Genomic DNA, 26,431 nt, shown 5'->3' on the forward strand with positions numbered 1-26,431 from the left:
CGAGTGGATCTCAATCAAAGGTGACGTAACCAATGTAAGCACCCAAATCAAGGCGCACGGCGGGGTGGAAATGGAACATGTCTATACATCAATCCTTACGCTCCACTCACGTGCCATTATCCCTAAGTCAATTTTGGCTTTGGTTGGTAAAATCAATCAATCAGCGAGTGTTCATGGAAACACCAACTATGCTCTAGGCCCCACGCCAGGTGCTAGAGCAGACCGGCGCCACTTATAAACTTCTTCCTGGGGCATAGGTTAGACTCGCGAAAGACGGATGATAATTGGTTGCTGTAGGTCACGTGACAAACGGGACTGGCGGCAGACGGGCGGTGGTCGGTTGTCGTGGGTCACGTGACAAACCGGAAGTTGTACGATGGCAATCCTACATCTTAATGGTGGTGGAAATCCTTTGAAAGGCTGTAAGTGTTGTGCAGGCGTGTGATAGAGATACAAAAATAAGAATAAAGAAACCTCTGCCTGCAAGGACACCCATATAGGTGTATAATTTCGTCTCCATCTCTGTCTCGCTGTAGGTATGCCCATATCATCCATATCTATGCCTAGGTGTGCGTAAAAGGGAGAAAATAAAATATTTTTATTTTTTGAGAGGGGAGGGAGGGGAGAAGCTGGAAGGGCCTCCCCTACAAAGGTGCTACCTGAGTCCTGAAGACTGTGAGATGCTAAGCAGCAGCCGTACAAAGGCACACAGAATGAAGATGGAATATTATATACATATATAAGTCCAGTTTGACCAAGTGGTAGACTTTGGGAAGGGGGCTTACAGGAGACTTTGGAAACTGGAAATTTTTCTCACAATTTTCCCATTAAAAAAATTTAAACAGAAGACATAGTGGATCCCCAAGATCCTTGGGGATTTTGAAAAATAATACATTTTGAAAAATGTGTTTTTTGAAAAATAATGCATTAATTTAGCACGGTACTTTACAAATAGTAAGCAAAGTGCTTTTTCTACCTTGTATCTGCATGTATATGTATACCCATTGATGAAATAGATGGAGATAGAGAGAGATAAAAATAAAGATAAAATATATATAATATAAAGTAAAAATATATAATATAAAATATAAAAATATAGCTATATTGGTGTCCCTGATAGAATGTAAGGCCCTTGCAGGCAGGGACTTTTATCTTTATATCTCTAGCACAGGGTCTAGAATATAGTTGGTGCTTAATAAGTGCTTGCAGATTGATGTTACCAACTGATAGTACTATTATGTATGGATATTTTAAAATACTGTATTCTATGTCTTGGGCATAGGGGATGAAGATTAAACAAAGGCAACTAGAAGGAAAACTGTGAACTTATTCATTAATTTTGTTTTTGCTCAAGCTTCGTAATGAGTACTTATTAAAATAAGGGTACTTATTTGATTTTCCGTATTTCACATTTCATCCAATAGAGATAACCTTAGCAGATTCTAATGACCTGTTTTATTCAAAGCAGAAGTCTTTCTTGTAATAAACTATTATCCTAGTAAGCAGGGAACTAAACACATTCAAGTAAAGTATCTGTTTATCATTCTCTCCTGACTATGGGCATTAACTGGATTAGAACTTTTAACTGGGATCATGGCATAAAAATTTCAGATTTTAGGAGTTTTAACCCATTTTTGGTATTTGAATCTCTATCTGAATTTGTGTATCCTTCTCTTTTAGGTATCAGATATTCACGACAAGATAAGTTTGAACTGACTTTCTATAGCATTTCATAGGGTGGAAATCTGGCTTTTGGGTTTACTATCCATAAGTTGTTTTTTTTACTTTTCTCTTGATTGAAGAATCTCCTCTTCTGTAAGTTCTGTTACAAGATTTTTGTAAAATCTTTTTTATCAGCAGCCTCTTAATATTTGATTAGAAAAACTGGCATGTGATGAAGTAATAGCATACTTTTCTGAACTGTTTTAACACATTGGTAGAACTAAGGAACTCTGAATATTAGCTAAAATATGAAGTCATCAGAGAGTTGTAAATCACTTTTGAGCAACTGACAGTTAAAGCTAATGCTTATCTTTCATCAGAAATGGCCTCTGTGATTCAAACACCATTAAAACAGACTTCTTGGCACGTTTAGAACCAACTATGTTCTTAAATTAGGAACCCCAAAGAGGGAAAACCTCCAAAATGGTTTTGTGATTTAAAGACATCAAATTCTTATCACAAATTACAGTTGGAACCATCAACAAATGTTCTAAAAAATAATTTGGATGGAACAAGTGAAACACTAAGTAAAAATAATCATGTGCTCCCTCTGCCCCCATCTTCTTGTTCTTATTTTTTTTTTTTTCAGAAAGAAATTAAAGCAAGGCAAGTGAAATGCACTTGAATTTTTTTTTTTTTGAGGGGTTGGGTAGGAAAAACTTAACTAAGTGTGACTAGAAACTTGATTCTCACTGCTTTAATTTGGCTTTGTTATTTTGACTCTTTCTGTGTGTATATGTGTATTAATATAATGAAAGCATTTAAATAATGCCAAAGAATTGGGAATGAGAATCATCCAAAGAGCAATGAGGAGGTTCATTGGTAGGCAACACATTGCAAAAAAGTAATTAGGAAGGAGAGGTGATTAAAAAAGGAGTCATCAAAGAGATATACTGTATGATAAAAACAAAAAGTAGAACTGATCATGGTGGGAGAACATAGGATAACTGATGATCAGTCATTCTACAATCGTTTATTGAGTGCCCACAGGAATAGTCCAAGATGCTAGGGAAACAGAGACAAAAATTAAACAATCCCTGCCCTTGAGGAGTTGATATTCTGTTGGGGAAGACAGCATGTACATACATAAGTATAAACAGAAGAAATAAAATATAGTTTAGGGAAGAAGGATACTAGCAATTGGAGGGATTAGAAAAAGCTTCATAAAGAGTGCTTTAACTGAGTCTTGAAGAAAGTAAGGGATTCTATAAGGGGAAGGAAAAGAGAGAGTATATTTCAGGCATAGGAGGTGGTTAGTACAAAAGTATGGAGAAGACAGACTAAGTGTCATGTGTAAGGAAGAAGAGGTTAGTTTGTCTGGGCTCCTGGGGGCAGGAAAGGGAATATTGTATGATGAGGTTTAATGGGAGTTGAAGGAACCAGGCTGACAAGGCTTATAAAACCAGTGAGATGAGAATATTGTAAGCTGCTTGGCAGTGGTGATTTTTTCATTCATCGCATTTGTTTCATTCATTGTATTTATTTCATAAGTACCTAAGCACAGTGACTGGCACACAGTAGGCACTTAGCAAATACTTGTATATTTTTAAAATTATTGTTATTATTCATTGATCTTAGAGGCAATAAGAAGATACTGGATTTTACTAAGCAGTGGAGTGACGTGATCAGATCTTAACTTAAGGAAAATCACTTGGCATTTTGTAGTTATAGTTCAATATTCCAGTGAATTTGTGATTTCATCAAGTGGACCTTTCCTTCAGTGATGCAGATCACAACCTTCTCGATGCCTGCCCATTCCACATACGGCGTGGCTCTTGTCTATCTGCCCCTCCCATCCGTTTGCCCATCTAAATTTGTTCTGCATGGTACAGAAAGGGGGCAGCAAGGTCCAGTGAGTGAATGAAGTCTTAGATTTGGGATAAAAATACCTGGGTTCCAATCCTAATTCTGCTTATTCCCTTTATGGCCCTTGGGGAATTATTTAATCTCCCTAGACCTCAATTTATTGATCTGCAAAATGAGGGGTTAAATCAGATGACCAAAGGTCTCTTCCACATCCAAGTCTGTGATTCTATAGCTTATGAAATCCAACCAGATGACAGTGTTTGTGGGATCAGGTACTTCTGTAATTAAGGAATGTCTTTGTCATCATAAAGCTGTGATAGGGAACGTATAGATTCCCATCTCTAACTGATGGGGTACAGGCCCAAGGCAAGACCTTTTCCCCTTGGATCTGGAGGGCTTTTGTCACATTTGTCTGCAAGGCCCTGGAAAGTCTGGCTTTGGTGGGGGCTCCTTGGATTCCCTTCCATTTCTTCCAGCCTGAACACTCCCTGTCTGATCACCATTTACCATTCTCTTCTGGTGACCCTAGCATCCTTTTGATTTTCCTGACTACTTAGTCCAAGTTTCCCAGCCTGGATTGTAGATTGTCTGGACTCCAGCCACTCCCATTGAGATCCTACCTGGGGTTGGACCATCCCTAGGACTCTGAGACTAACTGGCAACACCTGGATGCTTCCCTGAGTCTTCTCTGTATTTAAGTTCCATCTTGTCTCCATGAAGGTGCTCAGATTCAATCCAGCTCGGACACTGTCTGGCCTGCTTGTGAATGCAAGCATTACAAATGCTTAGGCTCCTTAAGAGTCAACCCAAAGTAGCAAATCTATAATAAACTGTGTTTTTCTTTGGCTTTAAGAAGGCTTGTGTCGAATTCATTCTAGCAGGACCTGGCATGTCGGTATTTTGCGGTCCCCAGCACCCCTGAACCTTGTCTTAACGATCCTTGCCTACCTGGCTGTTATTCTGAGAGATGCCCAACCTCCTACTTAGGCTTGTCTCAGAATTGATACTGTCATTAAGGAACTCCTCTTTCTGGCCACCCAGGCTTTTAATTCTAGGAACATCAGCCTGAATTGCAAGCACAGACTTTCGATAAGCATTGCCAAAACCCAGCAGAAATCTTTGTCTCAGATGAGTTCTGTTTTTGCACTTCCCCTTTAAACAATCGGTCACTGTTTGTAGAAATGGGAAAGTTGAGACACACTGCCCGAACTATCCCTGGCTGAACCTTGACCCTGGTGTACTTTAATGGTAAAAACAACTAAGGAAGTCTTATTCTATTCTGAACTTTGTTTATTATTTCTCCCAGAGATCCTCCCCACCAATCTTTAGAGTCATTATGGTTTTTTCACAGTTAGTGTATCCTTTCCTCTTTTTTTTTTTTTTTTTCCCAGCTTGTTGCACATCCTGTAGCTCTGACTTCCTCCATTAATCCTGTTGTGGTAAAGTGGAAGATCATTCACACCTGCTTCCTTTAGATGAATAGAATGTTTGGAGTAAGGATATACCTGCTTCCCCCTCCCTCATAATGGATCATTAACTTTTAGAATCAGCTGGTGGCCAGATGATCATGTCTCAGTTGTCTGCAAGTGTAACCTATCTCTGTCTTCTATTGTCTAAGGCTATACTGAGTTTCATTGAAAGGGACAGTCTTTCGTCTCTTTTTGTCTTTGCGTTTGCTCAGTCCAGAGATTGCCTCCAGAAATGAACTACAGTGAAACTTTTTTTTTTCTTCACTGAGAGGTGTTCAAGGAAGACCATTTTAATCCTGGTCCCAGAGCCATAATCAGGAATTCTGGCAACCGGGTCAAATTTGGTAGAGCAAGGATAGGTATGTGTGGATGGGGAGAAGACCAGTTTCAAAAAAAAAAAAAATTTAAGCCACATTTTAAATTTTAGAGATCCTTGAACTTTAGGAAGTTTAGAAACTCAGACACTAGAGTATCCAAAATGGGCAGGAACTGGAGTAGGTACTGAACTTACTGGGAAGGGGTGAGAGAGACACAGAGTCATAAAGCAGAGTGATTATAGTCTTAGAGTTAGAAGGGGTTTAAGAGGTCATCTAGTTGAATGCCTTTATTTTTATAGATAATTAGTTAACTTGCACAAAGTTACATAGGTGATAAATAAAAGAGCAAATATTCTACCTAAGTTCCTTGACATAAAATCTAGTAATCGTACCATTGTATTTTATGCTACCTTCTATGATAGCAGAATTGATCTGCATAAATTGAATAAATTTTAAAGGAGAAATGATTTCTGAATGATGATGGCAGAGGGTAGGAAGGAGTATGCCAACACTTTTACTTATATGTGCAGATGTTGTTACCCTAATATGCTCCTTGAAGGCAGTTATGTGACCCTGGGCAAGTCACTTAATGTTTTTTTGTCTAAGTTTCTTTTATCTGTAAAATGAGAGTAATGATACTTACCTCTCCAAGTTGATATGAGGATCAAATGAGGTAATGTTTGTAAAGTACTTTGTAAACATTAAAGCTATATAAATGCTAGCTATTATTATAATAATCATCAAAATTGTAAAAGCCCAAACATATTATTCAAAAAAGAAACATTTATAAAGGGCCAATTGAATAGGTTACTGCGGTAGAAGTGAGGGTACTGAGATAAAAAGTTGAGATAAGACAGTCTAAATCTCATAGGGTTAATTCATGTTTTCTTTGACAGTAACCAGATTTTCCTTAAATTTCAAAAAGAAAGTAAAATTTTGCAACTATCAAAGCTGATAAGAAAGGGCAAGCTTCTGTATTGGGAAGTATTTTTTAATGTACATAAAACTATTGAATCAAAGTGACTACTTGTAAAGATCTCCTGTGGTATAATGAACAGAGAGAAAAGTGGTACGGAGAGAATGACCATCCATTGGCAGAAGTTTCTACGCTTTTTTATTATTTAGTGATAGCAGTTGGAGACAATCCCTTGGACTAGAAAAATCAATTGGAAAGAAATCACATTAGCATTAAACCAAAAAGATTCCATTACAATTTTCTCTAATCTATGTCCTCCCTTGAATTTGTTGATGATACCCAAAAGCAAACCATTTCATTCTTGTACTAAATTGTTTTACTATCAAAGATGTTAACCTTGATTTTGTTAACATATTACCAAGGTTCCTGATGTTTGTTTTTTCTCCTAGGGAAAATCTTGCATGTGTCACCAATTCAAGTGCATATTGTCTTGTAAATTCCAGGAATCTAATTACCGGTGTTTTAAAAATGATCAATCCTTTGAAATCCATAAATAGCCATTAAATAGCAGTTTAGAATGTACAAGTAACAATTAGTTTTCAGAAGCAGGTCATTTTGAGACTGATTGGTTTGAGATAGTGTATCTAATTCTCTCTCCTATGGGGAAGAGTAATCTCAGAGGAAGGCTGTATTCAAAAATCTGTGAAATTGTGAAAGATGCATGTACACCGTGGGCCTCATCAAGCCAGAGAACTCATGGAGAGCTCAGTGTACTAATGGACTCATCCAGTTAGGAGCCCAGAAAAGCTAGAAAGCATTGCTTTCTCCAGCTTGTATTTACCAATGAGTCTTGCTGGGGTCAATGGTGGGAACATATCTATTTACTTTAAAAATCGCCAGCACATTGAACTTCCCATAAAATAAAGGCAAGTAGCATCACATAGAGAGTAGAATGCTGCACTTGGGATTGGGTAGACCTAGGTTCATGTCTTGTCTCTGACATTTACTGTGTGAATATAGTTAAATTACTTAATCTTTCTGTGCCTCAGACAAGTGTGTAAGACTACAATTTATAGACATGGAGTTCTCAGTTCAAACAAGAATAATTAGGCATTTATAACACTACTGCCCCCCCCCCCAAGAGGTTCATGCATTTACAATTAAAATACACTTAAAGTGGGGAACTGAGCTGAATATATACTTATATACTGAAGACAGAGTATTAAGCCAATGGACTTTGCAAAGGAGATCAAGGTGATATAAAAGTTCCAGAGGAGGGCAGCAAAGATAAAGAGACTAGCATGATGAACTCAGGTAGAGTGAACAGAGAAACACTGCATTCCAGAGCCGTCATATTTCCTTCACCATTAGTAGTATTTTGGGATGAAGAATGTCATTTCAATTTTAATTGAAATTCTTTTCTTGCCAGGAAACTTGCTGGCGTGGAGATAAGGCGTGGGCGTCTTCAGGTTTATGGGTAAGGCTGACTCCCCTTTCCAAATTACACAAAATAAAGGGTCCATATTTCTCTCCAACTGAGGACAAGTATGTTCACTAACGCCATAAAGCATGCATTATTATTAAGTTGGAAAGAAACAAATCTAAAACCTAGACATAATCATGTCTCCAACCTGCTCATATGGATTCTAGGCATTGTAACCTCAGTTTCCTCATCTAAAGGTAGTCTAGGTTAGCAAACAGGGCTTTTGATCTGGAGTCAAAATATTTATTTTCCAGTTCTGGCTCAAACACTCACTAGCTTTATGACTCTAGGTTCTTTACAAACTCACTGGGCCTTAGTTTCCTCATTTGTAAAATGGGTATAACACTATTAAACTGTTTACCTTAAGGAGTTATAAGGCAAATATATTATAAACACTAAAATGGTATGTGAAAGTAAGTTATTATGGTATGACTTTTTATATGGGAAAGCATATACTGTCAGGTGAAAACTTCCTTATTTAAATGAGACTTCTGGAATAGGGAAACAGGAATATAAGCATTACACTTTGAGGCAGCTTGGTGTAGAGAAAAGAACATTGGACTGGGAGTCAGAAAACCTGGATTCAGGACCCAGATCAGACATTTAGTCAAGATGCATCATTAGGCATGCTGATTCTCATCTCTGGGTCTCAGTTTCCTCCTCTAGATAGGCATAGGAGTCTAGGGAGTGGTCGCATCTCCCATACTGCTGGTCTTTGTTTCTAGCTTGGTCCTCACAGGGATCATCTGCAGAAACAACTCTTGTGGAAAAGGGACCAGCCATCCCTACCAACTGCCACCCATAGGGCAGGCAGACCAACGTAGCTTAAATAGCAAGTCATCCTGAGGGAAAGACAGAAGGCAGAATGTCCTAAGCAAGTCAAACCATTACCATCACCTCGATTGCCATATCATCTGTGAGAATTAAAAAGGTTTGAGAGACATAGTTTCTGGATAATTTAATCATTTTATTACTAAGGCTAGCACATTATTAATAAAAGGATGGTCATTTGGCCATCTCTGTTTGTGGTGGGCTCACAGTTTAGATGCCCTTCAAAGAGTAAGTGTTCCCAAGGGGTGCCTAATTGACTCTGATTGGTTAACATAATGGGAGGTGGGCTGTTTTGGGGTTTGTGACTTAGGTCACTCAAATCTTGGTCAAAGAGATCAATTTCCATATGACTCATCTTGATAATAGTGAGAATCAACATTTTCCCAGACCTGAAAGAGCAAAGACGGTGGGCAGAGATACACCCATTAGCCCAAACTTAGAATTTCTTTTACTGTCTTATTAGATCTTGACCTAGGTAAATCCCTAAGAAAGATTTCTCACACTAGTTGTTTTCTAGATGAGGAAGGAGGAAAAGGGAAAAGTCTTGGTCCTGATTCAATAAGTAGTTATTAAATATGAGAGAAATAATTAATTTCTCACACCTTTTGGACTCTGATGGATACAACCCAGGACCTCGAACCCAAGAGTCTTATTAATAGCAATGCTTTTAGCACAGTGCCTTAGTCATCATCCTGGGAAGAAGCCTCTATGGACATGTAGCCTGACAACTACTCTGTGGGGGCTATAGTCACAACTACTAAGGACTCAGAAAATTCTTGCCATCAAAGTCCTTTAAGATCAGAAATGAATAAAATTTCATGAATGGAAATGACATAAAGGAATAGGCATTGCTGTGCTTTGCTGTTGCACCCTAAGGACGATGACACCTTTCCATATGAGCTGCAGCTGAAACAGTCCATATGTTTTGTCACATTAGAATGTGAGCTCCTTGAAAGCAGGGATTATTGGTTTTTCTCTTTCTGTAACCAATTCCTAGCATAGTGCTTTGCTTATTGTAAGTGTTCGATAAATACTTCCTTCATCTGTGAAATGGGGATATCTCAGAGGATTGGTGTGAGGACAGATTTGTTAACCAAACTTAAAGTGCTCTAGAAGTGTGTGCTGTCCTTCCAAAGGAAAAGAGAAGGGAAAGGAGGTTAAGAATTGTTAAGATGGGGAGAGTGGCCATTGGAATTGAGGACTTCCTAAAATCTGTATGCTACAACAGTGCTTCAGGGGAACTAGTGAAAATGACAAAGGACCGAGGTATTACTTTTTAGCAAATATAAAAAACAGAAGAGTTGTTTTAAGTACTTGAGTTCAAATCCCTGCTCTTCTCTTTACTACTTGTGGGAAGTTGGACCGGTTGTCCTTGTGGTTTGTCCTTCATTCTCTAAGAGGACCATGACATCAAGGAGATGATGACGTGACTTACATGCAATTGAATTTGAGTGAGGGAAGGCTGTGCAAAGTCACCAGCTTCACTTTCTCCTCCAGAACCATTTGGATCCAGTGGCCAGATATAGATCAGGATGGCTGGAGATTGCCCAAGATGCAGTGGGGGACCTTGGCCTTTTTAAGCTAAGGTCTTTCCTAGTGTTCATCTTGAGTGAGGTAACACCCATTCAAGGAATAGGCCTGTTAAAGAAGTGAGTCAAGGGATGGCCCCTTTAATAAAAGAAAAAAAAAAATCAAACTGGGAGGGGAAGATCTTCTGGCTTGCTGGCCAAAAGAGAAACAATTATTATTTATATTCACTCTGAACCAAAAAATAACCATTAAGCAGTGTTTGGACAAGGACCTGTTGTTGTCCAATCAGTGAGATTCAGAATGAATGAGGTTTAAGGCATGTTTTTTGAGAAAGAAATCTAGCCAGTAAAACCCAAGATAGACTTCAACCACTTACTTTGGGCTGAATACTCTCAAGTAAGGGTATGATAACCCATTTTGAGAGAGGAAAGGTGATGAGAGGAGGGGAGGAAGAAGATAGGAGGAAGAAGAAAAGAGGGGAGGAGAGAGGAGGAGGAGCTGAGTTGCCCAACTATAACTGGTCAGCTGGGTTCCCATTCAGTCCTCTGGGACTACCCACAGGTTGTGGTTTGTTCTTCATTCTTGAGGAGGACTGTGACATTAAGGAGATAATGACGTGACTTGCATTAAATTGGATTTGACTGCTGAAGGGTACTTGGACAAGTCACTTAATCAACAAGTACAAAGTGCCTACTATTTGCCAGGTATTGTCCTACCTAGGTGCTGAATATACAAAAATAAGGAGCTTGTGTTCCACTGCAGGGAACAATAGGTACACAAAGTCCAAGAAGAGCCAATAAGAAAAAACATGGCCTCAGATATCTCCATCACCTACCTTCGCCCTCCCGCACTGCCATAGTACCATGTCACTTTGGTCTTGGGACACTGTTTCCATTCTCCATAAACTTTCAAGATCATAGAGAATGCCTCACCAATCATATATATCAATTCTTTTTTTTTTTTTTTTACATAGTGAATGTTCATCATTTATTTATTTATTTATTTATTTATTTTTAGATTTCAACATTTCCACAAAATTTTGAGTTCCAATTTTTCTCCCCATCTCTCCCCTCCCCCCACCCTATAATACCTTGAATTCTGATTACCCCTTCCCTCGATGTGTCCTCCCGTCTATTACACTCCACCGTTCCCTTATCCCTATCTTCTCTCTTTTCTTGTAGGACAAGATAGATTTCAATGCCCTATTACCTGTATTTCTTATTTCCCAGGTATGTGCAATAACAATTCTCAACACTCATTTCTAATACTTTGAATTCCAGCTTCTCTCCCTTCCTCCCTCCCCACCCATCCCCACTGAGACAGCAAGCAATTCAATACAAGCTATATAGGTCTTGTCTTGCAAAAGACTTCCTTAATATTTATGTTGTGTAAGACTAATTATATTGCCCTCCATTCTACCCTGTCCCTTCTTTTTTTTCCTATTCTCTCATTTGACCTTGTCCCTTCCCAAAAGAGTTTGCTTCTAGTTACTCCCATCTCCTGTTTGCCCTCCCTTCTATCATCCCCCTCACCCCACTTATCCCCTTCTCCCCTACTTTCCTGTAGCCTAAGATAGATTTTCATACCAAATTTAGTGAGCATGTTATTCCCTCCTTAAGCCATATGTGAAGAGAGTAAGCTTCACTTTTCCCATCTCACCTCCTCCTTTTCTCCTCCATTGAACAAGATTTTTCTTATCTCTTTTATGAGTGATAACCTGCCCCATTTCATTTCTCCCTTTCTCCTCCCAGTATTTTCCTCTCTCACTCCTTAATTTAATTTTTTAATGGATATCATCTCTTCTGATTCAACCTAACCTGTACTCTGTGTGTGTGTGTGTGTGTGTGTGTGTGTGTGTGTGTAATCCCCTCCACCTACCCAAATACTGAGAAAAGTCTTAAGAGTTACAAATATTATCTTTCTATGTAGGAATGGAAACAGTTCAACTTTAGTAAGTCCCTAATGATTTCTCTTTCCTGTTTACCTTTTCATGCTTCTCTTGATTCTTGTGTTTGAAAGTCAAATTTTCTATTCAGTTCTGATCTTTTCATCATGAATGTTTGAAAGTCCTCTATATCACTGAATGATCATTTATTCCCTCAAAATGTTATACTCAGTTTTTCTGGGTAGGGGATTCTTGGTTTTAATCCCAGTTCCTTTGACTTCTGGAATATCTTATTCCAAGCCCTTCCATCCCTTAATGTAGAAACTGTCAGATTCTGTGTTATCCTGATTGTATTTCCACAATACTTTGAATTATTTCTTTCTAACTACTTGCAATATTTTCTGCTTGACCTGGGAACTCTGAAATTTGGCCACAGTATTCCTATTCTCTTTTCAGGTCTCTTTCAGAAGGTGATTGGTAGATTCTTTAAATATTTATTTTGCCCTCTGTTTTAGAATATCAGGGCAGTTTTCCTTGATAATTTCATGAGAGATAATGTCTGGGCTCTTTTTTTGATCATGACTTTCAGGTAGTCCCATAATTTTTAAATTGTCTCTCCTGGGTCTATTTTCCAGGTCAGTTGTTTTTCCAGTGAGATGTTTCACATTATCTTCTGTTTTTTCAATCTTTTGGTTTTCGTTTTATAATTTCTTGGTTTACCTCATAGTCATTAGCTTCCCTGAACTCCACTCTCTTTTTTAAAGAATTATTTTGTTCAGGGAGCTTTTGAACTTTCTTTTCCATTTGGCTAATTCTCCTTTTTAAAGCCTCCTTCTCCTCATTGGCTTTTTGGACCTCTTTTTCCAGTTGAGTTAGCCTATTTAAAAAGGTGTTATTTTCCTCAGCATTTTTTTGGTTCTCCTTTAGCAAGCTGCTGACTTGCTTTTCAAGCTTTTCTGGGGCCTGAACCTATTTCATATTCATTTTAGAGGTACTGGAGGCAGAAGCTTTGACTTCCTCTGACAGTATGTCTTGTTCTTCCTCATCTGAAAGGATAAAAGGAGACACTTCTTCACCAAGAAAATAACCTTCTGTGGTCTTATTTTTTTTTCTTCCTTTTTTGGGCATTTTCCCAGACAGTTACTTGACTTCTGAATCCTTTGTGGAGAGGAGGATCTTAGTGCTCCTCCTCCCACCAGTACCCATGCTCAAGGCTGAGATTCAGATCATCTGCTCAGTTCCCTCAGGGGCTTTGGGTGGGGGCAGGGCTGCCACTGAGGGCTGAGGTTTAGATCAGCAACTCAATTCCCCCAGAGGCTTTAAGTTGAGCTGCCTGGACAATGGACCCAGACTGCTTCCTTGGCCACTGTAGCCTCCTGCGGCCCGCTGCTGCTGCTGCTGCTGCCACAGCTACTGCCAACACCTGAAGCCAATGCTGGGAGGACCCTGCTCCCCTCTCTCCCAGCTGGGAAAGCCCTCCCACACTGACCTTTGGAGCTTCCTTTGTTGCTTGTGGATTGAGGGATCTGGGACCCTCCTTACTGGGAGTTCTGCCCTGGAGGTCTGTTCAGGTCCTGTTCCTCCCAGTGCCTTGTGACCAGGGCTGGGCTCCACTCCCCTCAGCATCCCATGAGATAGACCTTTCCTGTCATCTCTCCATGTTACCTTTGACTGGAAACCTCCTTCACTCTGTTGTTCTGTGGATTCTGCTACTCTAGAATTTGTTGAGAGTCATTTTTTACAGGTACTTTGTGGGCTGTAGGGAAGCTCTAGAGTATATGTGTCTTTCTACTCCACCATCTTGTCTTCGCCCCCGATTCATGCATAAATTGGATTTAAGTGAGACAGAGTTGCACAAAGTCATCAGCCTCACTCTCTCCTCCAGAGTCATCGTAGGCCAGTGGCAGGACAGAGTCAAGATGGCTGGTGATGGCTCAGGATGCAGTGGTTGGCCTTGGCATCTTTGATGTCTAACCAAGCTCTCAGTGCTCTACATGGCCTGCTTCAGCTGCCTTCATGGCCATTGGAACAAATTGTTCTCACAGATTTGGCATACAGAATTTGCTCATCTGGGTCAGAACACTAACAAACACCAAGACTAGTTTGATAAAAATGATGGGGAAATCCAGAAGTTGCTAAATGAAAAATGAGAACTCCACCAGGAACTCCAGCAGAATAGTTCATTCATCTCTAATAAGCCTGTTCCACCAGAGGAAGTCTTCACATGCTTGGGGTAGACACCTCCTAATTCCCCTATGGGTTTGAGATCCCTTGGTCTGCTGAAATGGTTTACTGGGGTGTGGTCACTGCATGTACTGCAGCTTCTTGGAGCCACAGGTGAGAATTGAGTGGAACAGATGAACACCAAAGGTGGAAAGAGCCCTGAAAAGGGCCCAGCAGCTATCACACCAAAGGTACTGGTCCTCTCTGAACACACCCTACACCCCCATCATATGCCTAGAGAAATGCAAGATGTTCCAGTTTTCAAAGAAAGGAAAGAATCATCTAGTGAGCTTGACTCAATTCCTAGTGAAATTCTAGAACATATTTTTAAAGGGATGATTAGTGGACACTGAGAAAAGGAAGTGGTGATCAAAGGTATTCAGCTTGCCTATAAGAATTGTTCCTGCCAAACTAATTTCATTTTCTTTTTTGTTTTTGCTTTTTGGTAGATTTGCTAGACAGATAGACCAGGAAAATTTGGTTGACATAATTCAGCTAGATTTTAGGAAAGCATTTGACAGTCTTTCATGTAGTTCATAATCTGAGCTACAACCTTTCATATGGACTTCAAAAGATAAAGTAGAAACAGTTAGAAAGAATACATGCTGCAGATAGAAACACATAGAGAATAAATGACAAGAGCAAGGGAGTTGGGATCTTGAACCTGGATGGAAGTCTCTGCATGGATATAGCAATGGATAGGGGCAGCTACAGAGCCGTGAGTTCTTAGGATGCATAAGAAGATTCAGGAATACAAGTTGGTATCGGTGGATTGCCAGTGGGGTAGCAACTGAAGAGTTCTTGGAAAAGTGGGACCAATTCCTAGATAAAAAATATCCTTTTTTTTAACTTTGTAAATATAGTATCCCCAAATTCATAGAGTTGTTAAAAACAAAAGACAAATAATTACTTCTCAGGTATTCTATCTTAGGAGTGGTGCCTATTTTATGTAGGCTAGGAACCTTTAAGGCAACCAAGAGGTTATAGGACTTTCCTGCTGCCCAGGGTAGAAAAAGCACTACATATAGGGAGTTGGAGATTTTAGCAAGATTATCATTACCTCCTGAGCCACTTTTCTAACCTAGCCCTGTTGATTACAATGATGACTGAGGAAGTGGAAGGTAAAAGCATTTTATTCAGTCATGATCAGTTTCAACTTTAAGAATTATATCCTTTTTTAAACATTATTAAGGATCAAATAAGATAGTATTTGTAAAGCACTCATCACAGTGTTTGGCACATAGTAGGTGCTTTATAAATGCTTATTCCCTAATTCCTTTCCTTTTCCTTCCCTTCTTTTCCCTTTTGAAGTAAAGTTGTCATATTGAATTTTATAGTCCACCAGGGTTCTCGTTATATTCCAACCCTGAGCCTGAATTGCTAGACTGGCTTGAGTTAGGACTGACTCAGAATATTTGCTCAGGGGAACATTCTTACTCAGATTGCATGAGTGGTATGCTGGAGTCAGAGCTGATTTTTAAATTTTCAGTGTAAGCATTTATACCTTGGAAAGGAGCAAAAACTACAGATCATGGCTTGATATAATGTTTTGTTTATTGGTTAAACTTAAGGAAGTATTGGAGAAAGTATTAATAATGTTTATGAAATGTAAATATAAGTACATTCCTTCCCCACCCCCAAGATCTGGTAGTTAAACATTTATCAGCACACTGCAGATTGGGCTAGATTAGTTGGCCTCTGTGGTTCCTTCTAACTTGGAAATACTGTATTATAACTTGTGAATTGAATGTATGGCTTGTAGAAATCTACAAAGGATAAATTTTGTATCCAGGCTATGAGGTGTTTTGGTTAATGCAGTTCTCTGACTAATGGAATATTATCAGTTTTCAGAGAATTAGAATACACGAGGCTCTCTAAATACTAAGGGAATGCATTGGGAAATCTAAGAATATTGAATCACTCTCATTAAACAACAATTTTAGTAGTTCATTGATCCAAAACTTCTGCACAGAAAAATCCTTTATCTTCAACCTCCATCAAAGCTATTCATAAGCCCCTCTCTACTTTAGCAGAGTATTTTCATGAATTATTACAGTTAGAAGCATTCAATCCTGTGTGGCCAGCTCTCCAGTGGTATAACTCTCTAAACATTGGTGGCTGATCCTCTGAGAACAGATACATAGTCATCCATATTTCAAGGCTTTACAATATAGTAGGACTGGCCAGTGTTTGCCCTCTACGAGCATAGCTTTTGAAAACCCATTGTTAGCTCTATTTTTAAGAATGGACAGTATTTTTTTGAATGATCAGATTTTAAGATACTATGAGAAGGAGAAATTAACACCTGCTAGAGTTATTCACTCCATGTAATCAGGAAAACTGAAATGACTTTAAGGAAGTGGAATTGCAGAGGGAAGCCCAAGCTGTGTGCTTCTAGAACTGGTACACTGACTGTTCTGAAAAGTTCTTGGTATTACGAGATAAATCATTTATGTCTATACTCTTTGATTCAGATTCCACTAATGAGTACATACTCCAAAGAGGGCAAAGGAAAGAAAGAAAGGTACCCTATAAACCAAAATATATTTATTAGTAGCAGCATTTTCTTTTTGTGGATACCAAGTAGATACCAATTATTTGAGGAAAAGTTAAACAAACTGGTTCATGAATGTAATGGAGTGTTACTCAGTTGTAAGAAATGATGATTATGAAGAATTCAGAGAAGCACAGGAAGACTTCTCTGAGCTGATTCAGGACAAAGTAAACAAAACCAGGAAAAAAATATAAAAGATAAATTTAACAGTGTAAACAAAAAAAAGAAAAACAAGAACAAACCAAACAAAACAACTCCTACAAAACTGTACTCCATGAAATTATAATGATCAAGCTTGGCATTGGAGGAGTGTTGAGAAAATGTCCCTCTCTCCCTTAATTGCAAAGGTGAGGGGCTATGGGTGTAGAATATTGCATTTCTTGTCATTTACCATAGATCTATTGGTTGGTTTTATAAAAACTGCTTTTTCTGTTTTACTTTTTCAAAAGATGATATGCTAGGTAAATGTTGCGAAGGGGTGTATATGTATGTAAACAAAAAATCAATTAAGATAAAATTGAAAATAAAAATTAGAAAAAGATAAAAAAACATCCAAAAATCACAATTCATGAAGATTTCCCTTATGGTAAAATATGATTAACATTAAAATTATACTGAATATAAAGACCTTTGTCTCCATAAGAGTTTGAGAGGAGATGTTGATTAAGATGGTGATGGTGGTAGTTTGACTTGCCTGGCACATGATGCCTCTTGTCTCTCTCTTTGGGTGCCTTGATGCTTCAGCTAGTCTGGCTTATCTGTATTTTGGGCGACAGTTAGTTGGTAGTTAATGGGAATGACTGGACCCTTCACCAGAGAAATTGTTTCACTAGATAATGCCTTTAAGAGACAGGATAGAAGAAGGAATGCTGGTCTGGGGTATAGATGTCACTCTGAGGGTTCTTGTGCTCCTCTTCCTGTTGCTAGAAGTTGGTCAACAATTGTATCAGATAGTGATGAGAAAGGTGGGTCTCTATGTTTATTTCTCCTCTCAGTGGTGATTGTGGGAGCTGAGCTGAAAGCAGGTGTGGTGGTTTGGAGGGTACTGCTATTCCCATGGCTCTTAGATTCAGGGCCCTTAATTGTCACCTTCAAGGTCTGAGAGGAGATGGTAGTCAAGGTGGTGGCGTTTTGCCTTCCTTTGCACATGCTACACTCATCTCCCTCTCAGGAGGCCAGCTGCTTCAGCTAGGCTAGTTTGCCTTCACTGTAAGTGGCAGTTAGTTGATAGTTCATGGAGATGACCATCCCCTTCTCCATTGGAATTGTTTCCTGACATAAAGGCTGAGACAGCTGGAGTAGAAGTAGGTCTGGTGGTCTGGAAGGTGATGGCACCGCCAAAGCTTCTATGCCGATCTTCTTCTTGTTTGCATTTTGTCAGCAGTTGTTAATGTTGGTGACAAAGCAGGTGAGTCTCTTATCCTCTGTACTGTAGAAATTTGTATACATCTCAGTCTCCTAGGAGGCCATAAATTTTGTGATGAGAGAAAGCTGTTTTTCTCTGTTATGTCTCCAAAGCCTAGAACAATGTGCTACTAGATAAAATGGCTTTTTGTGGTTAACAGATTTGGGCTTTCTCAGTTCAAAACTGACACTTCCCTTAGAAAAGGGGGCAGTACTCTCTCATTGACCTTCAAAGATGGGATTTTGCCTCCAATCCTAAGAGGCAGCAGAGGGAAAGGCTCTAAAGATTCTTGCAAAAGAGGAGATAAACAACTAAACTGACTATGCCAGAAGTAGCGCTATGAATATTGAGATGAACCCAGAAATTTCCAGTCTCTCCCTGTTGGCTTCTAACAAAAAACTTCCCATTATCTTTGATCACTTGACAGCAACCATCTCTGCATTCTTGCCTTCTTCTCTCTGTCTGTCTTTCTCTGTCTCTGTCTCTATTTCTTTGTCTCCATATCTCTGCTTTTCTGTCTCTCTCTCTCTGTCTCTGTCTCTCTGTCTCTATTTCTTTGTCTCCATATCTCTGCCTTTCTGTCTCTCTCTCTCTGTCTCTGTCTCTCTGTCTCTATTTCTTTGTCTCCATATCTCTGCCTTTCTGTCTCTCTCTCTCTGTCTCTGTCTCTCTGTCTCTATTTCTTTGTCTCCATATCTCTGCCTTTCTGTCTCTCTCTCTCTGTCTCTGTCTCTGTCTCTCCACCCTGAATGATTCTCTCAACTAAGCCCCTGAAATCTAGAAAGACCCTAGTCTTTGCCAGATAGATAGAGTGGTTTCATCTTTAGGGTCGTAGCTAAACACGATAATCTCGATTTATGGGTGACATTTTCATAGTCACACAGTGCTAGAAACCTCCCATAAATTCTGTGTGCTTAGTATGTTATGTGCTGACCACTGTGCTAAGTGCTGGGAATACAAATGCTACTTTCAAAAAAAAAAAGGCAGTCTCTGCCCTATAGAAGCTTACATTTTAATTAGGGAAGACAACTTATAAAAGGGAGGTGAAAGGAGGTTTGATGGCCACAGCTGCGTAGAATCTGGGAAGTCATGGACCGAGTGAAGTTTGGACTAAGCATGGCTGGCGTAGGTAGTTTCTCAAGTACCAGCAAAGAGTCAGAGAAGAAGATTCTTAGCATCATGAAATAGGTAAGTGCCAGAAGGAGTCTAGGGAGTCACAGACTGATTGAGGTTTCGAGATCATTAGTTTGGGACAAACTACATGCCCAAAGAATGCTTTTTATCTGATTCTCCCCAATTATATGTTCTTATTTTAGAAACAACAGCAATTTTGCATTTTTACAGTGCTTTGTTTTCAAAATACTTTCTACATAACAACTCCATGAGGCAGATAATATAAGTGTTATGATATTTATATTAAAGATGATGAAAGTCAGGTGTAACAGCAAGCAAAGTGGGATTCTTAAATTTTCTTTCTGGAGTTCAGTTTCCCAGGCTCATGCTAAACTGTGAGCATCTGAAGGCGTAGTCTCCTTTGAACCTCATAGTTCACATTTGTGCTGAGTCACTTAGGTTTCATGCCTACTGGCTCTGAAGCAATCAGGAATTGAGTCTTTGTTATATATACTCTGAGGTGAGGTTTTGCTTTGGGGCTCATTCTTTGGAAGAAGGTTTACGTGCCAGATGAGACTCTGGGTAGCCATTAAGGAGCTCCCCTGGCTTTGAAAACCCAAATGTTGGTGCTTTTCTCTCTGGTAACTATGTATGTAATGGTTAGATAGTTGGTTAGATAGTTGATCTGTGATGTATATATTGCTTATGGTCAGATAGTTGGAAGCCCTGTGTTGGTCTTTATTTCTGTTTGTATTTTCTGTACATATACATACATATATATATGCATATATATATGTATACACACATATGTATGTATGTATATACACACACATATATTCTCTGTTTGTATTTTCTGGATGTAATTTAAAAGGACTGTTGACCCCTTAAATAGCTATCTTTCCTAGTAAAGCAGATCTAAGAACCTGTACTAGCAGCCATCCTGGGTATGCCAGTGTGATTGCCTTTACAGCAGGTAAAGTGACTTGTCCTAGGTCAGACAAAATAGCAAATGATAGATTGGAGATTCAAATCCTTAGTCTCAATTCTGAACTGTTCCTACTGTATTACATTTCCTCTCAAGAAGTGAGTGAATCAGGAACGGGACTAGAGAAACAGAAATCCCATTAGTCAGTTGTCTTACACAGATAGTTATTTTTTAAAGAGTAAGGTAGAGTCAAAGGAGCTGCCCAAGTCAAAAAGTCATTCCAGCCCTTTCTCATTTCTATTGTGAAAGCCATATGGGGTCATCCTAATGTTATTTCTCCTCACAGAAGTGATAGCTATTTTAATCACATTTAATAGCTCACCCTATGAATCAAGCAGGAAGTAATTTATTCTTATTTAGTCTGATGGGCATCCAGAGATCAGGGGATAAATACTTGTGAGGTGTCCCAGAAAGATGTAAGAGGAGAAATGATAAAAAATGGAGCAAAGACAGAAGGTTGCATTTTCTTAGGCCTTCACAGAAACAATAAAATTGGTTTTGGAAGTTGATCCAAACATTCTGATTATTTATCAGGGAGGAAAATGATCATACACACATGGAATATGATGAAAGAAAATTGTTCTTTACTTATGGGCTTTCTGTATTGTGTGACACAGCTGTCCCCTCAGCTTGTCTCCAGAACACTCTCTTGATTTTGCCTGAAAAAGTGGGGAAACCAAAGTTTTACCATGGTTCAGGAGTGAGGAGAATTGGGTAACCAGGTGCAGTGATTTTCTTAATAATGGCTTGAAAGAAAAAAAGCTTGCCTTGACACAGAGGCCATAATGATGAATTGGAGTGTTTATAGGAGAAAAACATTCTCTCTCATTACAAAGCCAAATGTTAAGGCCACAGGCTTCCCTCCAAATTGGAAGCCAACCCAAGGTGTTGGCAGGTATAGCCACTGAAAAAGTCAGCTCTTCCATGTGCTTTATTAGCACTCTCAACAGACTGAACTTGGTTGTCTGCCAGCATGGAATAGGTCCAGATTAAAAAGAAAAATGTCATGAGTGCTCAAATAGAATCCAAGGTCTGATGGGAGATGAGCACATGGTTTATGAAGTGCCATCCAGGCCTCATTTACAACTGAATGGCTTAGTTCTGTATGGTATAGGAAATCACCACACTGTAGGTCCACAGACGCACACATGTGCCTCAAAGCCTGTGCAGGACCACTTTTTTAAGGGGGTAACCTCAATGTCTTCTCCATCTTCCAGATAAACAAACAGAGCTTTTAAAAAGAGAGTATTTTCTTGTAACATATGGGGAATCACTACCCCATGTGATGTGCATGTTTTTTAAATTGAACCTTATACTTTGGATTCCAGACTACAAAATGGGTCATGAGCCGATCTGAGGTTATTGAATTCTACTTAATATCAACATTTTTATTGCACATTTGAGCAGAATTGTCTTTATTAGCCCTTCTTTTGCAAGAGCTAGACAGACGGGTTATGTCCTCAGCTTAAAGTTAGTACAAAGGTCCAAATATACATTTATAAAGATTCAACCTGTTGTTCAGTATCCAATCACAAATTCTCTCCACAGAATTACACCCTATGATGAGAAAGAAAATTTATTGATCTGTTGATCCATTTAGTAAGGACACAAATAAGTCTCAAAAATCTTTTAAAAATATCATTGTAATCTAACGAGTAGGATTGGGAAGGCAGATGACTGAGACTGCTAATCTCAGTTAATATAGATTACGTGTCTGTACTTTTAAACAAATTATTAAGACAGGAGTTCTTAATTTTTATTTTTTTGTGTGATTATGAATCCGTTTGGCAATCTGGTAAAGCTTGGTACCTTTTCTCAGAACAATGCTTTTTCATGTATAAAATTAATTATATCTTGTTACAGAGGAAATCAATTATGTTGAAAACTATATTGAAAAATCATTCCTTCCCCAAAAGAAACAAACAAGTTCATGGATTGTAGACTAACCCTAAATGCGCTCTTGCAATTAAGCCGTTGTAACAGTTTCTTCACTTGTAATAAAGAAATTTGTTATTTCTCATGGATTCATAAGGGTTATTTAATACTTGAAGACCACTTTGAAAAATGTGTTTATATTATATACCCTACACTAAAATCCTTTTCAGCATACTAATGGTATAACTGTGAGCCTAGGTCCTTGAAGGCTACATCAATTGTCAACTGAAGCACAAACTTAGGTGGGACCTATAAAGCTGGCCAAGTTTTGAGTGTGGTCCTATGAGACTGGTGAAGTCTACTGAAAGAATACTGGTTTCACTAAATTCAGAGAGGATGATCATTAGAAGGTTGGCAAGCAATGATGTGTTTCTGATAGGAACTTAGAAGAATTATAATCTTTGAATTTGAATTTTGCTCATGAAATATGAAGAAGATGCAATCTGTATTTGTGGAAATGAAACCTGTCTGTGGGAACTCAGAATTCTTCCTCTCACTCTTCTGCCATCTTCCTGTACTTAAGATAACCTGGCTCCCCCTCAGAGGACACTAAATATCTAGGTCATTACCTTCTCCATCAGCAGATGTGTCTTCTCTCATACCTCCCCCTCCTTGTCTTCAACACACATATTGGGATAGGAGAATGAGAGATCATACTCTTTACTCCTCATTGTTACTTTAGACCTTCACCCTCTGCTGTCACTACTCAGAACCTTCTTCCTTTTTGACATTAACTCCATCTGACTAAATTACCCTGTCCAGGTCCTACTAACAGTTATCTATGGCCTCCCTCAGTGGTTCTTCTTTCTGTTTCAATGCATTTAATACCCGGATTACCATCTTCTTCTCTATGTTCATGGCACCTCAGACTTTCTGGTGCTCTAGTTCATCAATCAACTCACTTCTCATAACTTTCATTTTCATTCCACCTTACCCACATGCAATTCATATATTTGATCAGTGGTTCTCAAAGTATGGTCTGAAGATTCCTACAGATCCTTGGGGACTCCCAAGATGCTTTTAATGGGTCCATGAAGTCAAAATAATTATCATAATAGTGAATATTGATAGGTTTTTAAGAAATAATGATGTTAATAATGATAACAGCTAGCATTTTTGCAGTGCTTTAAATTTGCAAAGCATTTTACATGTGTTATTTTATTGGTCCTCACAACAATTCTATAAAATAGGTACTATCATTATTCCCATTTTATATATGAAGAAACAGAGGCACAGAGGGTTTTGGATACGTTTTACTCTTTCTACCTTACTCTAAGTTTCTAAAGTTCAGGAGTTTCGTTTTCTATGTTACTATATTTTGTGAGCCTAAAACTCACTTTGGTTAAAACTATAGCACAATTAATTGACAAACCATCAACCATAAGAATTTATATGATAATTTGTTCAATAAGTAACTATTACGTAATAGCTGGACCATAATGAGGAAGCTTGGATTTCAATCATTTATTTTAACAGAGTAATTGATCGCACATCTGTAAATACTATTAAGCTCCTTGAAGTCTGCCTGTCAAAATTAACTTTCCTTGCTCTACAACTGTAGGTCATTTAAAGAGTAAAATTTATGTGACTCATGATATTTTCCATATAGTGACATAATGGATCCAAGTTCATCATGTGGAAAAATGCAATATTCCATTCCCTTAAGTCTACCACATAGGCAGATTTTTGTTTTCTGTTGTCTAAGTGAGAATTCTGGATGTTATCTGGGAGTAATATGATCTATTATTCTATATTTATTGTTCCAAACACTTTGAAATTTAGGAGAATCCTCACATTCTTAATGTATTATGCCCTCATTTTCTTACTAATCTTTCAATTCCTCATATTACCATAGTTCTCATGTTTGTCTATTACCTTTTAAGGTCCACCTTTCTTACAACACACCCCTTGGAAATAGATAATGCAAGTATGAGAATACAGTGGTATAGTGATATGAAGCAATATTCCCAGGGTCACAGAGACCTTGGATTCAAACTCAGGCTAGGGAACCTAAATACTGATGTTCTTTTTATAATCACTCTGTCAGTTATCTTTGTATGTTCTCCTTTCTGGCCACTTTGGAACTTTGGTGGGCTTCCTTTGTTTGTGTTGATTATTCAGTCCAGAAGCAAACATATTAAACAGGAAATTCAGATATTCATATGATGGCCTTGAAGTTTAAATCCCTCATTTTATGATTGAGTAAACTAAGGCTTAGAGAAATTAATTGACTTGTCTAGTGCCACACAGCTACTAAGTGTCAAAGACAAGATTTGAACTTATTTCTTCCTGGTTCCAAACCCAGATCTCTGTTCACTATACTACCTAGCTCCCTCATGCCCATAAATATTACTGATACTTCTCTTGAATTGTTCTGTTGTTAACAAACTGCCATTCATATTGGGTCTCTCATGTTCCTTCTTCTTTCCAACCCAGAAAAATGGCAGCTATTGCATCCTTCACTACCTGTCCAGTACTAGATGTACCCCCACTTATGGTACCTGATACACAGTGCCAGGAGCAAGAGTAAGTCTGTGTCGTATTCTTGGTTGCTCCTTCCAGTTTCTTCCCTGACAACTTTCACTCAGTGAGCATCCTCTTGTTGACTTTCATACTTTCCAGACAGATCTCTCTATCTAGATCCTGAAGGTTGTTTTAACGAACATTTTCCCTCCTTCTTTGATTTGCTTGGCCACTCATGGCTCAGGTTAAAGCAAATACCTGGGTTCTGGATTTCTAGATATTTGATACTCAGGAATCATGAGCTTTATGTGTTATGTAAGGCAGAGAGTAGGCAAACATGATATGGTGATATAAGGAGATTTGTTCCCTCATACAAGAAACTCACCCCTGGCCTGAGAATGAGGGAAATGTATTGGAGAGGGAACACACTTAAAGTTGGGGTTCAGGTGGCAAGTTTATTTCCTCTAAAGAATGGTTTTGGTTGAAAACAGGTAATTGGTGTCAGATGTAGGAGGGAACATTCTTAATCAATCCCAGAAGTTGTAGAAAGTTCTGGGGTCCCTTATAGATAAGAGACTTTGGTGAAGTTTGGGTAAGGGGAGTTTCTTTATCTCCACCACAAATTGGTGCGAGGGTCTATTGTTAACTAAATCAGAAAAAGGAGACCCTTCCAAGGTCCCCGCAGTAGGACAAGAGTTCATCCAATCAAAAAGGTAGGAGCCTTACCTCTTGACATAGAATTAACATTGTAAAAGTAATAACTGTCTGTTTTGCCAATATGTTTCCATGGACATAAGGACTACTTAGCCTAAGTGACTCCCTGTTGGAGTCCTATCATTATAAATATAATATCAAACAATATCTAAAAATCAAATGAAAACTGACAACAAACAACAAACATCAAAAATATAGTCTAGATCATACTCCTCTAACACTTTCTACTCAACAACTGATATTACTGAATATGATAAACACATATATGTGTATTTATGTACGTGTGTTTGTATATATGTATATATGCATATTGTATATATTTAAATTTTCCCTCATGTTGGTCTTTTTGTGCATACTTATCATTAATACTACACAGACAAATGGCCAGCTATCCCATAAAATAATGGTTCTCTTTGTTTTGCAGTATATGATGAAAACCAACTCCCTTGTTTACTTTTGCAAGGAGTATCTGTCAGCCATCCTGCCCCTTAGCTGCAACTTCCTTCCATTTCATTTTATAGCAAGAATTGTGTGACTGATATTATTCAGCTCTTCCATTAGTGTGAGTCACAGAGTCGTTGATCTAGGGCTGGAAGGGACCTTGGAGGGCAATGACTTGGTCATCAGAAAAGGATTTCACATTCAAAGCACCAACAGCAAAATTTCAATTCATAGATGGCTGAAAACCTGTGTGATTCTTAGGATGTTTTGTCTTCTTTTTCATCCATTCTGCCATTGTTACTTCAAAAACAGAAGGGGTCCACGCAGGACTAGGGTCATTTTGTATTTTTCATTGTTTCATAGGTTGCCATGGACAATGAGTTCATCACTAAGTGGCCAGCCTACAAGTAATGTGTTCTCCATACCTTGGAAAATAAGATTTGGTCTCTTGCCAGGGTCATGTTTGAGGCTGTACCAATACGACAGAATCTGCCAAAGCTTGTGTTTCACTGGCATAGCCTTGAGGATAGAAGCATCCAAGTTGGACTTTGTTGAACATAAATGTAAGTTAGGTTTTCTCTTTTTCCTTCATTCAGTAACAAATTACATTTCCATAGAGCTTTATGACTACAAAGGGCT

General features: G+C 38.6%; 1 long non-coding RNA gene across 3 annotated transcripts in view; it reads left to right on the forward strand.

The window, feature by feature from the left end:
- The first annotated feature begins 350 nt into the window (after positions 1–350).
- Positions 351–26,431, forward strand: part of LOC140496589 (uncharacterized) — a 60,109-nt gene continuing 34,028 nt past the window's right edge. The window contains exons 1-4 of one of the 3 annotated variants that reach the window (XR_011964323.1): positions 351–536; positions 7,660–7,707; positions 24,611–24,700; positions 26,156–26,355. This is a non-coding gene — a long non-coding RNA (uncharacterized lncRNA). Of the gene's footprint in view, positions 537–1,197; positions 1,816–7,659; positions 7,708–24,610; positions 24,701–26,155; positions 26,356–26,431 lie in introns of those variants that run through there. The other 2 variants (XR_011964319.1, XR_011964322.1) reach the window with 2 other exon arrangements.

The sequence above is a fragment of the Notamacropus eugenii genome, chromosome 1 (assembly GCF_028372415.1).
Source record: "Notamacropus eugenii isolate mMacEug1 chromosome 1, mMacEug1.pri_v2, whole genome shotgun sequence".
Lineage (NCBI taxonomy): Eukaryota > Metazoa > Chordata > Mammalia > Diprotodontia > Macropodidae > Notamacropus > Notamacropus eugenii.